Here is a 15,163-nt window from a genome sequence, read left to right as displayed (position 1 = left end):
TTAATACCTTTTTTCCACTTTCTCATTCCTCTTTCACTTCCTTATTTTATTTTTCTGTCAATAATAGAAGATCCATCTTCTTTTTTACAAACCAATATTATCATTTACCATTTTATTGTCCTTTAATAAATATTTATATTTTGCTCTAAGAACTTATCTGCTGAACCTATTAATACTTAATTTTGTTATATTGTTTGAGTCCATGCCTCTCAAATAACCTGTCATTTACTTTTTTTTTGCTTTTTTTTATTGTTATTTTAGTCACCATACAGTACATCATTAGTTTTTGATGTAATGTTGCATGATTCATTGTCTGCATATAATACCCAGTGCTCCAATGCGATCTGTGCCCTTCTTAATACCCATCACTGGGCTCACCCAGCCCCCCACCTCCCTCCCCTCTAAGACCCTCGGTTTGTTTTCCAGAGTCTAGTCTCTCATGGTTCCTCTCCCACTCCAATTCCTCCCCAACTTCAATTTTCCTTTCCTTATCCTAATGTCCTCTTATGCTATTCCTTATGTTCCACAAATAAGTGAGACCAAATGATAATTGACTTTATCTGTTTGACTTATTTCACGTAGCATAATTTCCTCCAGTTCCATCCAAGTTGATGCAAAAGTTGGGTATTCATCCTTTCTAATGGCTGAGTAATATTCCAGTATGTATATGGACCACAACTTCTTTATCCATTCATCTGTTCAGGGGCATCTCGGCTCTTTCCACATTTTGCTATTGTGGACATTGCTTCTATGAACGTTGGGATACATACGGCCCCTCTTTTCACTGCATCTGTACCTTTGGGGTAAATACCCAGTAGTGCAATTGTTTTGTAATAGGGTAGCTCTATTTTTAATTTTTTTAAAAGGTTTTATTTATTTATTTGACAAAGATCACAAGTAGGCAGAGAGGCAGGCAGAGAGAGTGGGGGAAGCAGGCTCCCCACCAAGCAGAAAGCCTGACGCAGGGCTTGATCCCAGGACCCTGAGATCATGATCTGAGCTGAAGACAGAGGTTTTAACCCACTGAGCCATCCAAGCGCCCCTATTTTTAATTTTTAAGGAACATCCACACTGCTTTCCAAAGTGGCTGCACCAGTTTGCATTCCCACTAATGGTTTAAAAGGGTTCCCCTTTCTCTACATCCTCTCCAACATTTGTTGTTTACTGTATTGTTGATTGTAGTCATTCTAACTGGTGTAAAGTGGTATTTCAATCTGGTTTTGATTTGAATTTCCCTGATATCTAATGATAATGAACATTTTTTCATGTGTCTGTTAGCCATTTTTATGTCTTCTTTGGAGAAGTGTCTACTCATGTCTTCTGCCCATTTTTTGACAAGATTATCTGTTTTTTGGGTGTTGAGTTGAGAAGTTTTTCATAGATCTTGGATATCAGGCCTTTGTCTGTAGTGTCATTTGCAAATATCTTCTCCCATTCGGTGGGTTGCCTCTTTGTTTTGTTGACCATTTCCTTTGCTGTGTAGAAGCTTTTTATCCTGAAGAAATCCAAAAAGTTCATTTTCACTTTTGTTTCCCTTGCCTTTGGAGACATGTCTTAAAAGAAGTTGCTGTGGTCGATGTCAAAGAGTTTACTGCCTATGTTCTCTTGTAGTATTTTGATGGATTCCTGTCTCACATTGAGGTCTTTCATCCATTTTCAGTTTATCTTTGTGTATGGTCCAGTTTCATTCTTCTGTGTATAGCTGTCCAATTTTCCAAGAACCATTTATTGAAGAGACTGTTTTCTTTTATCGGATATTTTTTTCCTGCTTTGTCGAAGATTAGTTGACCATAGAGTCCATATCTGGGCTCTCTATTCTGTTCCACTGATCTGTGTGTCTGTTTTTGTGCCAGTACCATGCTGTCTTGGTGATCACAGCTTTGTAATAAAGCTTGAAATCAGACAACGTGATGCCCCCAGCTTTGTTTGTCTTTTTCAACATTGCCTTGGTGATTTGCCATCTTTTTTGGTTCCAGGCAAGTTTAAGGATTGTTTGTTCCAGCATTTTGAAAAATGCCATTGGTATTTTGACTGAAACAGCATTGAAAGTATAGATTGCTCTGGGCAGCATAGTAATTTTAGTGATGTTTATTCTTCTGGTCCATGAACATGGAATGTTCTTCCACCTTTTTGTGTCTTCCTCAATTTTTCATGAGTGTTCTGTAGTTCCTAGAGTATAGATCCTTTACCTCTTTGGTTAGTTTTATTCCAAGGTATCTTACAGTTTTTGGTGCTTTCAAAAATGGAATCAATTCTCTAATTTCTCTTTCTACAGTTTCAATGTTAGTGTATAAGAAAGCAGCTGATTTCTGTGCATTGATTTTGTAGCTTACCACATTACTGTATTGCTGTATGTGTTCTAATAACTTGGGGTTGGAGACTTTTGGGTTTTCCAAAAAGAGTATCATGTCATCTGCAAAGAGAGAGAGTTTGACTTCTTCTTTGCCAATTTGAATACCTTTTATTTCTTTTTGTTGTCTGATTGCTATTACTAAGACTTCTGGTACTATGTTGATACATTACATTCATGATTTGGGAAAGACTGAAGTAAGATAGAGTCAAATACTGGTGAGAAAATGAGGGGTAGGAAATGAAAGCTGAATGTATCACTGTGGGAGTGTAAATTAATACATCCTGTCCTGAGATCATTCTGAAAGTACTAATTAAAATGTTGTGTATGTTGGGATTGGAACTCTAGACAACAGATTACTCCTGGCTCTGCCAGTAACGCAATCTATAAACCTACACTGTTTTTCTAATTCTGTTTCCATTTCTTCCTCCCTCATTACATAGAGGTTATCTGACCTGCTTTTTTCAGAAAGAATATTTTTAATGTGAAGGAATTTTATTTTTTTGATATATCAACTTGCTTTTTTTTTTTTTTCTTTAAAGATTGTACTTATTTATTTAGGAGAGAGAGGGAGCACACAAGTTGGTATAGGGACAAAGGGAAAGAGAGAAACAAACTCTCCGCTGAGCAGGGAGCTCAATGTGGGACTCCATCCCAGGACCCTGGGATCATGAACTGAACTGAAAGCAGACACTTAACAATCTGAGCCACCCAGGTACCCCTACTGTGAAACAGTTTTAAAAACACATCAGTGAAATGTTTATTCGATCTAAGTAAATTTTATGGATCAACTAAGGAATCCAGGAACTCAGTTCTATTTTATCCAATTTCTAAAATGAAACAAAATGGAAGCAAATTCTGCAGAATTTGGAAGATGGGGATATTTAATTAGGAAAAATGTCAACTATGTACTTATTTTTAGCACAGAGAACAAGCATAGCACAGACAAAAAGGTAGTGTAAGTTTCTTCCAGTAGATGTGGGGACATGTGTCTTATAGGTGGAAACTATATGGCAAGCCCATGTATTAGAAGCTCTGGGACTTGGGCCTCCAAGGGTTTGGTTTCACTTTATAGCTTTAAGGTATTAGTTAATCCGAATAAATGACATCTCTTAAATGAGTTTTTGGGAAGACAAAGATTGTTTCCCATCTTTCTCAATCTGAGTAGAAAAATGGCATTATTTGTTCCCACTCTATTTCCCACCCCAATCATGTACTCACTTTGTAGAAAAGAGGAAAAAAATGCAACACAAATGGGTAATACCATCCTGAAATCAGACACTAGTTGACAGTGGATCTCCCAACAAAGGTGTTTTTGTCCCTCTCCCAGGGACAGGTGATAATGTCTGGAGAAACTTTTGGTTGTCTGAGTTGGGAAGGGAGGCGACATCTACTGGGCAGAGGCCAGCAGTGCTGCTTAAACATCTTTCAATTCATAGAACAACCTCCACAACAAAGAATTCTCCTGACCCAAATGTCCACACTGCCGCTGTTCAGAAACCCTGCTGTAGAGTATTGTGTCATATTCTATTTACATCATCCTAATCTTAGAGAGCTCTTCTAGGAAAAACTTGGTAAATCTTTCTGCATTTGTTTTATAGACAAGAGTCTAGTATTAAATATATGCATGTGACTGTCCCTCCATTTATTCACTTGTCTGTTTTTTTTTTAATTCATTCAGCTAATGTGCATTTAAATATTTACTCTGTGCCAAGGATCAAAGTATTCTGACACCAAGGAAGAATAAGACCCAGCCATTGCTTTGGAGATAATCTCCTTGTACTCAGTGAGATATGACAGAGTGTTAAGATAAACGCTATAAAAGAATCATAAGAAACTGACATAGAGAAAGAGTGATTTTGTATAAATTAATAAAATATGGCAAATCATCACAGCATTTTCTCATATTAAACTGTATGTATATGTATATGTAAATGCATATCCAATGAAGTCTTATGGAAATCTAAACAACACAAATTTTTTATCATTTTAATTTTACAGTTTTGTAAGAACTCTTGCTCTTTTCTGAAACTCCTTAAATAGACTGTAAAAATGTGTGTGGTGACCCACCTGTTGACACACTGCAGGGGATGATTAACACAATGACAGATATCATATATAAGGTAAGATTAAAGAGCGTTGCTCTAAAAAAGCAGCATAAGGAGGACCACTTTTGTGCACATGAGCATCAAAGAATGAACCATTAGTATATTAAATCAGAGAATCAAAAGAAGGAGAAGTATTATCTTACACTTCAGAAAAGAGGAAAAGAATGAGACTACGGCCTATAATACATTCAATATGTGCTTCTGTGGTTTTGGAAAGTCACTGTAGAAAGAGGACAGACTCTTTCCTACTTACTTTAAGAGCTACTCATCAGAGTTTTCCTACTGGAAATCTCCTCCATCCCATTTCCTTTCTTTTCCAAGTTTCTAGAAATTGAGAATAAAAGCTGCTACTCAAATGTATGAGTAATGCTATTCATTCGTTTTGTTCATTTGTTTTGTTGCCCTTTTTTTGTCAATAACTTAATGATAAATTTGCCACATGGGAAGAGGGACTCCAACCAACAATGTGATAACAGGTTTGCCCTCTTCAAGCGGCACACATTTCAATAAGCAATCTCTGGAGAGGAAGTGGTACAGGAAGCCAATACTCTATTGGGGCTGGCCAGAAGCCCAGGGAGATACTCTGTGCTTCCAGGATCTCTGGAGAAATGATGATGAAAACTTCTTTACCCAGAAATCCAAGAGTGGCTCTGCCACAAGTCAGGAAAATGCTGTCTTCAAAGACTTTTGTGAGTTTAGAATATATGCTGCTTTCGTCTAAGCCTGTGTGGTGAGGTGTCGTGCATACTTACTGGCAGTATCCTCATGTTCTTTAGCATCAGGCTAATTGAAGCTGATGGTCTTGCCTCACAGAGAAAAGGCCAATTCAAAGTAGTGTATATTCAAAGTGGATTCAAGGTTTGAACCCAGGTGTCATAAGCTGATGTGTTTCCTAAGACTTCTGACCAGACAGAGTCAATAAAATGTTCAAGACTGACATAACACAGGCATATGGAACATCTGATGTATGATTTCTTTTTTTTCTCACTGAGAAATGTCATAACTATTCTGTCACAGTTTCTTCAAATGGATAGACATGAATTTAGAAATCTTTCATAGAAGAAAAATGTGTCCACATACCAGAGAAATTGCTACTTTAAGTTGATTTATCAATATACATTTGTAGATTTGATTTGATTTTACTTTCAGAAAATGTTTTTAGTATTCACTTTCATTCGTTGTGCAAGTTGATGGACCATTATACTGAAATATACTTCCATATGAATGTGAGAAATTGGTCTGACATGGTGAAGGCTTCCATAGAAGATGAACTAAGAGCTAAAACATGTAGCCTTCTAGAATGTCATATGTAGAGAAGGAAAAAGTAAATGTGTGAAGAAACTTTGGGGGCTAAAAGGCAGATAAAGAGCAAATAATGTTTATATTTTCAACTAAACTTACAAACTGTACAAATCCCAGGAAGAAATATATATGTTATGTATCAATGTACCTCACAGAGGGTTTTTTTTTTCCTGACAGGAAAACTGTCAGAAATGTCATGATGAAAGATAAGAACAATACAATACATAACACAAATATCGAAACCATCTTTCTCCACACACCTAAGATCCTTAGAAATTATGACAGAAGATGCAGAAAGGGGACGAATGATTCCTGCCCTGAATTAGTGCTCTGAATAGTGCTATCAAGTTCTTTCTTTATTTTCCTTATTTTTTTTATTTCTGATTATGAAAGTGATACATGTTAATTGCAAAAAAAATCAGAAAAATACACATAATGATGAGAATAAAAACATTGCTATCAACTAGAGCTTAAAGTATAGTCTTCTGAAAATAGTTTTGTCTTAATGTTAAACTAAAGAATAATCAGCAGATGGTAGTGCTGACTTTGCAGAACTTCTCAGTCAACCTGAACCCTGGGCAGCTCATGCCAACTTCCTGCCAACTGCAGGAACTTTGGGAAGTGCAACAAGAAATCCCAGATAGGGGAAGAGAATGGGTGAGGAGAAGAGAAAGAAGAAAGAGAAGAAGGAAAGAGATGAAAGAAAGAAAAAGAGAGGGAGAAAGAAAAAAGGGAGAAAGGGAGGGAATGAAGGAAGGAAGGGAGGAAGGAAGGAAGGAAGGGGATGGGAAAGAGAGAAAAAGAGAAGGGGGAGGGAAGGAGTGGGAGGGAAGAAGAGAGGGAGAGAGAGAAAGAAAGAAAGAGAGGAAGAAAGGGAGGGAGGGAGAGGGAGAGAGAGAGGAAGGAATGAAGGAAGAAAAGGAGAAAGAAAGAAGAGGGAAGGAAGGAAGGAGGAAAGAAGGAAGTTTAAACAAGTTTAGACATACATTCAATGAGACAGAATAAAAGGATAATAAGTGGAAAATCAGCTCTCAGTATGTGAAGAGGGGTATTCCAAGAACCCTGAAATCACATTCCATAAAGGGTCCCTTACTTCACTTGCCTAGTATTTTCTAAATTGTATCTAAGAACAAAAATGTTACAGGTCCTTCTGCTAAATAAGTGCATGGAAACCTTAGTACCAGAAGATGAGGAAAAGAATGTGTGTGTGTGTGTGTACATTCTGACTTGCTTATTTTTAAGATAATAATCAGTATCTCTTGTTAATTCTTATATACTGTGCATTATGCTAAGAGCTTAAAATGCATTATTTCATTAATCTTTTTTTCTTCCCATTTTATAGATTAAAAAAAAAAACTGAGGAGTGGGAGGGGGGGAAAAGGTAGTCATCAGTTACAAAATGGCAGAGCTCAGATCCAAACCCATGTAACATGATGCCAAGACCATTACACTCAAGGATATTCTGCACTTCTTTCCACTCTCCCCCAACAACTGTATGGACCCATTTATTTATTTATTTATTTATTTATTTATTATTTCTTTTCAGTGTAACAGTATTCATTGTTTTTTGCACCACACCCAGTGCTCCATGCAATCCATGCCCTTTCTAATACCCACCACCTGGTTCCCCCAACTTCCCACCCCTCGCTGCTTCAAAACCCTCAGATTGTTTTTCAGAGTCCATAGTATTTCATGGTTCACCTCCCCTTCCAATTTCCCTCAACTCCCTTCTCCTCTCCATCTCCCCTTGTCCTCCATGCTATTTGTTATGCTCCACAAATAAGTGAAACCATATGATAATTGACTCTCTCTGCTTGACTGATTTCACTCAGCATAATCTCTTCCAGTCCTGTCAATGTTGCTACAAAAAATGGGTATTCGTCCTTTCTGATGGAGGCATAATACTCCATACTGTATATGGACCACGTCTTCCTTATCCATTCGTTCGTTGAAGGGCATCTTGGTTCTTTCCACAGTTTGGCGGAATATTATTCAAGGTATATAATTTCCTCCCTTACAAATTCTGAACATTAATGAACTGTTAACAAGTTATGAGATATTGTTGAAAAATTGAAAAAACTGTATTCTACAGAGAGGCAAGGGGTGCCTGGGTGGCTCAGAGGGTTAAGCCTCTGCCTTCGGCTCTGGTCATGGTCTCAGGGTCCTGGGATTGGGCCCCATATCGGGCTCCCTGCCCAGCAAGGAGACTGCTTCCCCTTCTCTCTCTGCCTGCCTCTCTGCCTCCTTGTGATCTTTGTCTGTCAAATGAATAAATGAAATCTTAAAAAAAGAAAAAAAAAGGAAAAAAAGGCAAATGAAGACTCTAAAGAACAAACTGGCATTGATTAATATTTTCCTCTTAAGGTAGGACAGCTTTCAACCATCAGTGGTGATGGAGAATGGCCTATCTGCTTCACAAGTTTATTGTACTTTAATACTTCTTTTCTATATCATATTTTAAATAGCCATAATATCGTAGAATCTAAATAGTGATCATTCCTGCCCCACTGATCTTTCAAATGTAGCCATGTGATCCTAAAGACATTAATAGTTCAGAAAAAAAAAAATAGTTCAGAAAAAAAAAAAATTGTCAACCTCAGGTCAGATTTCTCTCCCATGGCTTTCTCTTCTACCCCACTCTGGGGCTTCCTTTCACTGCATAAACTCAGCTATGGGAGAAAGAGAAAATTTCCATCATAATTGTTTCTACTTCTAAGAAACGTCAGTGGCCCACCTGCTTATTATCAAGTAGGGAGGATTTTCACGGTTACTATGAATAGGGCAGAATTATTTACTTTCAGAGCTGAGGTATAAAATTGGATCTCCTCTTACTCTGGTTTCCCAGGAGTTTACCAGCCTTTCTCTGGGAATTCTCATGGCCCATGTCAGGTTTGATCATAACTCTCACTGAGAATTATCCCCATTATCTTTTAACAGAGTTACCAAAGAGGGGCAGACTTCAAATTTAGCGCCTACTGCTTGGCATGTTACAAAGAAGTGACTTGAACAGATTTCCTTTGCTTCATTAGGAACTGAGCCTTAGACCAGTGGTTTCTCGGGGGACACTTGGCCTGATCTCCCTAAGTGGCAGTTCTCTGGCTAAGCATACCCTGTGCCTACTGGTCAGAAGCCAGTGTTGGCAGGTCAAAGGAGGAGTCACTTGCAAACCAATCTTGAGGCAGTTGGCTACATGAAGACATGAGGCAGTTTAGTCCCAAGAGCCCAGGCTACCTCTTTCTAGTGGAGATTAAGGCTCATGTAGAATTCCAAGCATATCAGTGCTGCTTGGAAAATGTACACTTTCCAAATTAATCAAAAACCCAGGCTTATTATGGTTCCTCCTACTGGGCGATATTTCTTTTGGCTTTCACCTAAGAAACGGTTGCCCAGCCTAGAATCTCCATTCTGCTAGAGTCAAACTCAATTGTGCTGTTGATCTTAGAGTCTGACCAGTCTCAGAGAGCAAGCACCAGAAATAAGGGATCAAGGGAAACTAACAGCTTTTTCGAGATACAGACTGGAACACACGTGATTCAGCAGCAGCTTTGCTGACCCAGCTTCTACTTCGAGAATTTGGCTTGACTTTGAGGGGTCCTTTTTCAGTGAGGTGAATGAAGACTTGGCAGTCTGGCTCTGACTTACTGTAATTGAGTCAGACAATTAAATTGCCTCCCAGTTACTGAAAATGTAAACCACATACACCGTATGTAGGTCACAGCATTCCAGTGGTGCGTGTCCGGTATAGTGACTTAATGCCTGGATATGGAGAACCCTTTTGAGTCAAACCAGCATAGTGTGCTGGCTCAGCAGATGCACACGCATGTAACAGGGGCAACACTAAAGGTCTGTAGGTTTGGCAGATATCCTAGAATCAGCACTCCAACACATGGGTTTGTTTAGAAAAAACAATGTCTCAGCTTATTGTGCTCTAATTTTTGGATCACTTTTCCTAAAAGTTTTAAATGAATTGTGTTTATTAATGAGCCCCTTCCTTTACACACAACCTATAAAAATCTCTACACGTTCTTCAAACCAAAGTTGTACTCAGAGATGTAAAAATAAAAAATTTACACCAACAGAGTGCCTAAAGTCAACTGACCAAAGTCTCAGCCTCAGCGTGCGATGTTAGTTAGGCTTTGGAGAAAGTGGCCTTTGTGACATGGTCAGAACCAGGGGAAGGGTTTGGATTGTGTATATGTTTAATATGACAACATGAATGCCGACACAGTCGGTTGACGATTATAGGTCACCACCTATACCAACAATCGTCAACCGACTGTGTCGGCATGATGAGGAAGAAGTGGGTTTTAGAATTAATCTTACTCTCAGATTGGTGACTGTTTTCAAAACATATAAGGTATCTTGTCTCCTAAAAGGACAACAAACAATAGACTGTTAAAAGTTTCACTTTAAAAAATTCCTTGATCTGTATTTGGATTTTCCATGGCAAATCTTCAATGTTAAGGCTGGATTCCTCTCCAGCTCCACATGCTTTTTGACATCTGGCTCCATCATCAAGTGTTGCATGTTTAAAGAATGCAATTTTCCTATGCAAAGAAAAGCAGAATTACCAAGATATGTGTGTGTGTGCGTGTGTGTGTGTGTGCATGCGCTCGTGGGGATGTGCATGTGTGCCAGGGATGTTATCTGTGAAAGCATCCTAATAGGTCCTTATTTCAATCCCTTTCCTCATACTTAGCAAACCATGCTCTTAGAATTATATTAACTTTGTAATGAAGAAACAGTGTTTTTCGGGTTGACTTGCTCCTAGGTAGCCCTACTTGGGGTCGTCTAATGGTGGTGTTATCTCTGACAGCACCAATCTTTCTCCTATAGTCTCAGGTTAAGAGGAAAGGCATAAACCTATGAGGCTGGCTATTTTTATGCCATATTGTTCCCATTCTGAGTGCCACAAAGGTTATAAAATTTCTCACCTTCAGAGCAGTGTGTTCATGTTGTCCCACCTCTTCAGAGCTATCTCAAGGCAGCTTTCTTCTTGAGGCTTCCTTCACTCAGAGCATAAGCCTACTATTCCATGGAAAAGCTGCATATTGGACTATTTCCAACTATATATCTTTTTTTAAAGATTTTATTTATTTATTTGACACAGAGAGAGAGATCATAAGGAGGCAGAGCGGCAGGCAGAGAGAGGGGGGAAGCAGGCCCCATGCTGAGCAGAGAGCCCAATGTGGGGCTCGATCCCAGGACCCTGAGATCATGACCTGGGCCGAAGGCAGAGGCTTAATGCACTGAGCCACCCAGGCGCCCCTCCAACTATATATCTTAATATGGTGATAGAACAAAATGCAACACCAAGTGGAAAAATAGTTATTATTCCCAGTCCTATTGCCATTAAATCATTTAATTTTTCATTTACCAATTTTAAGTATGCATTGTTTATAAGGATAATGTATAGTGTTTAAGGAAGGGATGGAGTAACATAGGTAATACATGAATGTACTAATTTATTTATTTATTTTTTAAAAGATTTTATGTATTTATTTATTTATTTCACAGAGAGAGAGAGAGAGAGCACTAGCAGGGGAGTGGCAGGCAGAAGGAGAGGTAGAAACAGGATCCCCACTTTATAGAGAGCTAGACTTGGGACTCCATCCAAGAACCCCAAAATCATGACCTGATCTGAAGGCAGATGCTTAACCAAATGGGCTACCTGTGTACCCCATGTATGTACTAATTTAGACCAACTGACAAATGCACACAAGACACATAAAATTTAGAATATATCTCATTAAAATCAAGGTTTGTGTTCCTATGAAATCTTAAAAAGATTCTATTCTATATTATTCCTATAATATAGAATCCTATATTATTCTATATATAATAAAAATATATATTATATATAATATATTATTATAATAATATATTATATTATAATGTAAATTATATAATTATATAAATATAATTAATATAATACAATAATAAATAATAATATAATATAATCTATAATATAGAATTCTATATTCTATATTATACACTTATTTGTTATAAAGAAGTTCTTATATGGCATAAACATAAATAAGACATAGACAAAATTATTACATACATTATAACTCCAAAATTAACTTAAAATTATTTTATAATAAAATATTTTTAAAATGTCAAATAAATTTACCCTTGGGAAAAAATCCTCCCCATAAGAACATATTTTCTCATATATTACCCATAAATACAATAAAAAAGCTTTTATTTCAATGACAATGAATACACAATTTTGTCCTTAATGAGAAATATTTTACCAAGTTAAAGAAAACTATATTTTAGTAGCACATTTACAGGAAAATTTGAATGATAAGAAATAAAATGTTCCAATTTGAACAAAATGTCAATAATACTCCTCAACTTGATACAACACTAACAAAATCCCAATGAAACATTTTAATTTTTTTTTTTTTTAATTTGACAGAGAGAGATCACAAGTAGGCAGAGAGGCAGGCAGAGAGAGAGGAGGAAGCAGGACGAAACTATAGAAAAATCATCTAGAATGATCAGATTTGCTCTCATTCCTCAAGAACATGTCCAGAGCTGGCACCATTGCTCACTAGAGCTGTGAGGCAGAAAGGGATGTGACATCTTCCTCTCCCTGCCCCTGGCCCCCGCCACACACACAGGGAAACAAATGTCCCACCTCAGGCAGTGGAAGACTCCAAAGACAGATGATCAGACAGAATCAGAGGCCATGATAAAACAAATTTCAATACTAGGAAGACAGTCAAAATTGGTAGCAAAGTAAAAGGAAGAAAATTCAGGTCCCAAGTAACACGCCAGAAATCCCCAAATCTAGAAGCTGAGAGAAAACCTAAGTGGGAAATAGTACATTAAAAAGTATTTGAGGAAGCTAAAATGAACATGCTTCTTGTCATTTGGCTAACCAGGAGGCAGTAAGTAAGTGATCTGGCACAGATATTTAAGAATAAGCAGGGGAGAGGGGCGCCTGGGTGGCTCAGTGGGTTAGGCCGCTGCCTTCAGCTCAGGTCATGATCTCAGGGTCCTGGGATCCAGTCCCACATTGGGCTCTCTGCTCGGCAGGGAGCCTGCTTCTCTCTCTCTCTCTCTCTCTCTCTCTCTCTCTCTCTGCCAGCCTCTCTACCTACCTGTGATCTCTCTCTGTCAAATAAATAAATAAAATCTTTACAAAAAAAAAAAAAGAATAAGCAGGGGAGAAAGAGAAATTTGGGAGTGAGACAAAAGGGGTGACTATCTCTATCCCTTACTAAAACACATTAGCAAAGCCATATTAATCCAAGGATGAAAAAAGGGCAGGAAATGGACAGCATCTAGTGAGGATAAATACAGAACAAACAAAGCTCTTTTTGAAAGAACCAGTTAGCCATTTCCATCTGGCCTTCCAGCGTTAAATAAAATACATTTCAAAGAGCATAAAGAATTTACTATGTTTAAAAACAAACAAACAAATGAAAATGTACTAATTCAACACTTATTTGTAGAGTGCTTACCATGTAGCTGGTGTTATTGATGGTTCTGGGGTTACAACCACAAACAAAACTGATGAAAGTCCCTACCTTCATGGAACTTATAATGTGATGGCAGAGATGTGGGATAAACAAATAGACAAGTATAATCAAAGTTTTGTCCAGAGTGGCAAGGGTAAAGCAGCATGACAGACAGAGGGCACAGCAATTCCAAAGGCCCTGTGATGAGAGCATCCCTGGTGGGTTGGGGATAGAAAGGTCTTCAGGGTGGCTGGAGTGAATGAGTGAGGGGCAGGAGGGTAGGATATGAGATCACAGAAGTACATGGTATCAGGCCAGACTGAAGGACACTAGAGGCCACTATGAGTGAAACAGGAAGTCACTGAAGGGTTTTAAGTAGGAGAGTGAAATCATCCAACTTAAAAAAGATCCCTGTCTGCGGTAGTGAAAATTGACCATAAGGAAACAAGAGTAAATGCTATTTAGGGAAATCTAGGTGAGAGATGGTGGTGAAAAATGTTCAGATTATGAATGCATTTTAAAGGAATGTGAGGACAAACTCAATGAGGATTTTGAGGAAAGAAAGGAAATCCCAATATGTCTCTAAGTATTTGGCCAGAACAGCTGGAAAAATAGAGATGCCATTTATTGAGATGGGAAATCTGTGGGAGGACCATTTGGGGACATGATTAGCAGTTCAACTTTGGACATGTTAGTTTGAGATTCTGATGTGATATCCAAATGAAGATTTCAAGTGGGCCATCAGCTATAGTCTGAAATCTGGGAAAGAGGTCCAGGGTTGGAGAATATAGTATAGATATATTAATGTGTGTATATATTAGATATAATAGTACTGGAATTTTCAAAACCTAGCTAGTATTTGAAGTTGTGAGATGTGAGTAAATAAAGATGAGAAGAGAACTGAGGACTGAGCCTTGGGGCTTGAAGAAATGAGATAAAATCAACAAAGGAGACAGAAAGACACCAGTGAGGTGGGAAGAAAATCAGGAGAGTGTATTGTCTTTGAAGTCAAGAGGAGAAAAAAACTGTTTCAAGGGGAAGTGTGGATAGAGCTCAATGCTCTGGATGGTCAAAAGAGATTTTGACCATCCAGAGCATGGTCTGGATGGTCAAATAAGAACAGAGCACTGTCCATTGCATTTTTAATAAGGGTTTATTTATTTACTTTAGAGAGAGTAAGAGACTGTGCACACTCAAGCGCAAGGAGAAGTGGGGGTTGGAATGGGGAATCCCTAAGCCAACTCTTCGCTGAGCACAGAGCTCCCAGTGGGGCTCCAACCCACCACCCATGAGATCACAATCAGAGCCAAAACCAAGAGCCGGCACTTAGGCCGAGCCACCCAGGCATCCCTGCACTTCTCATTTTGAAGGTGGAAGATATGGTTACAGAGTTAAGGTCTGTTGTGGTGGAGTCACTGGAACAAAACCTGAATGGCGTAGGTTGAAGAGAGGATGAGTTAAGAGGAATCAAAGACAGTGAATACAAATAATCTTTTGGAGAGTATTGCCCTAAAGAGGAACAGAAAAGAAAAATGTCTGGGAAGAGACAGCAGACTGAGGAGAGGAATTTTGGTTTCTTTGGTTGTTTATTAAGAGGAGAAAAACTACTACAATACATTAGGTTTCCAGTGGGAATTACATAATAAAAAAAAAAAAAAAAACTGATGATGCAGGGCAAGGAAGAAAAATTACAGAAACAATGACCTTGAGCAGGTGAAAGTGCATTCTCTTTTTTTAAGATTTTATTTATTCATTTGAGAGAGAGAGAGAGAGAGAACACGAGCAGCAGGGAGAGACAGAGGATGAAGCAGGTTCCCCCTGAGCCAGGAGCCCAACATGGGGCTTGCTCCCAGGACCCAGAGATCATGACCTGAGCCAAAGTCAGCTGCTTAACCATCTGAGCCACCCAGGTGCCCTGTGAAAGTAGATTC

This window comes from Neovison vison, chromosome 1 (assembly GCF_020171115.1).
Source record: "Neovison vison isolate M4711 chromosome 1, ASM_NN_V1, whole genome shotgun sequence".
NCBI classification, from domain to species: domain Eukaryota; kingdom Metazoa; phylum Chordata; class Mammalia; order Carnivora; family Mustelidae; genus Neogale; species Neogale vison.
Note: the sequence above shows the minus strand (reverse complement) of the source record.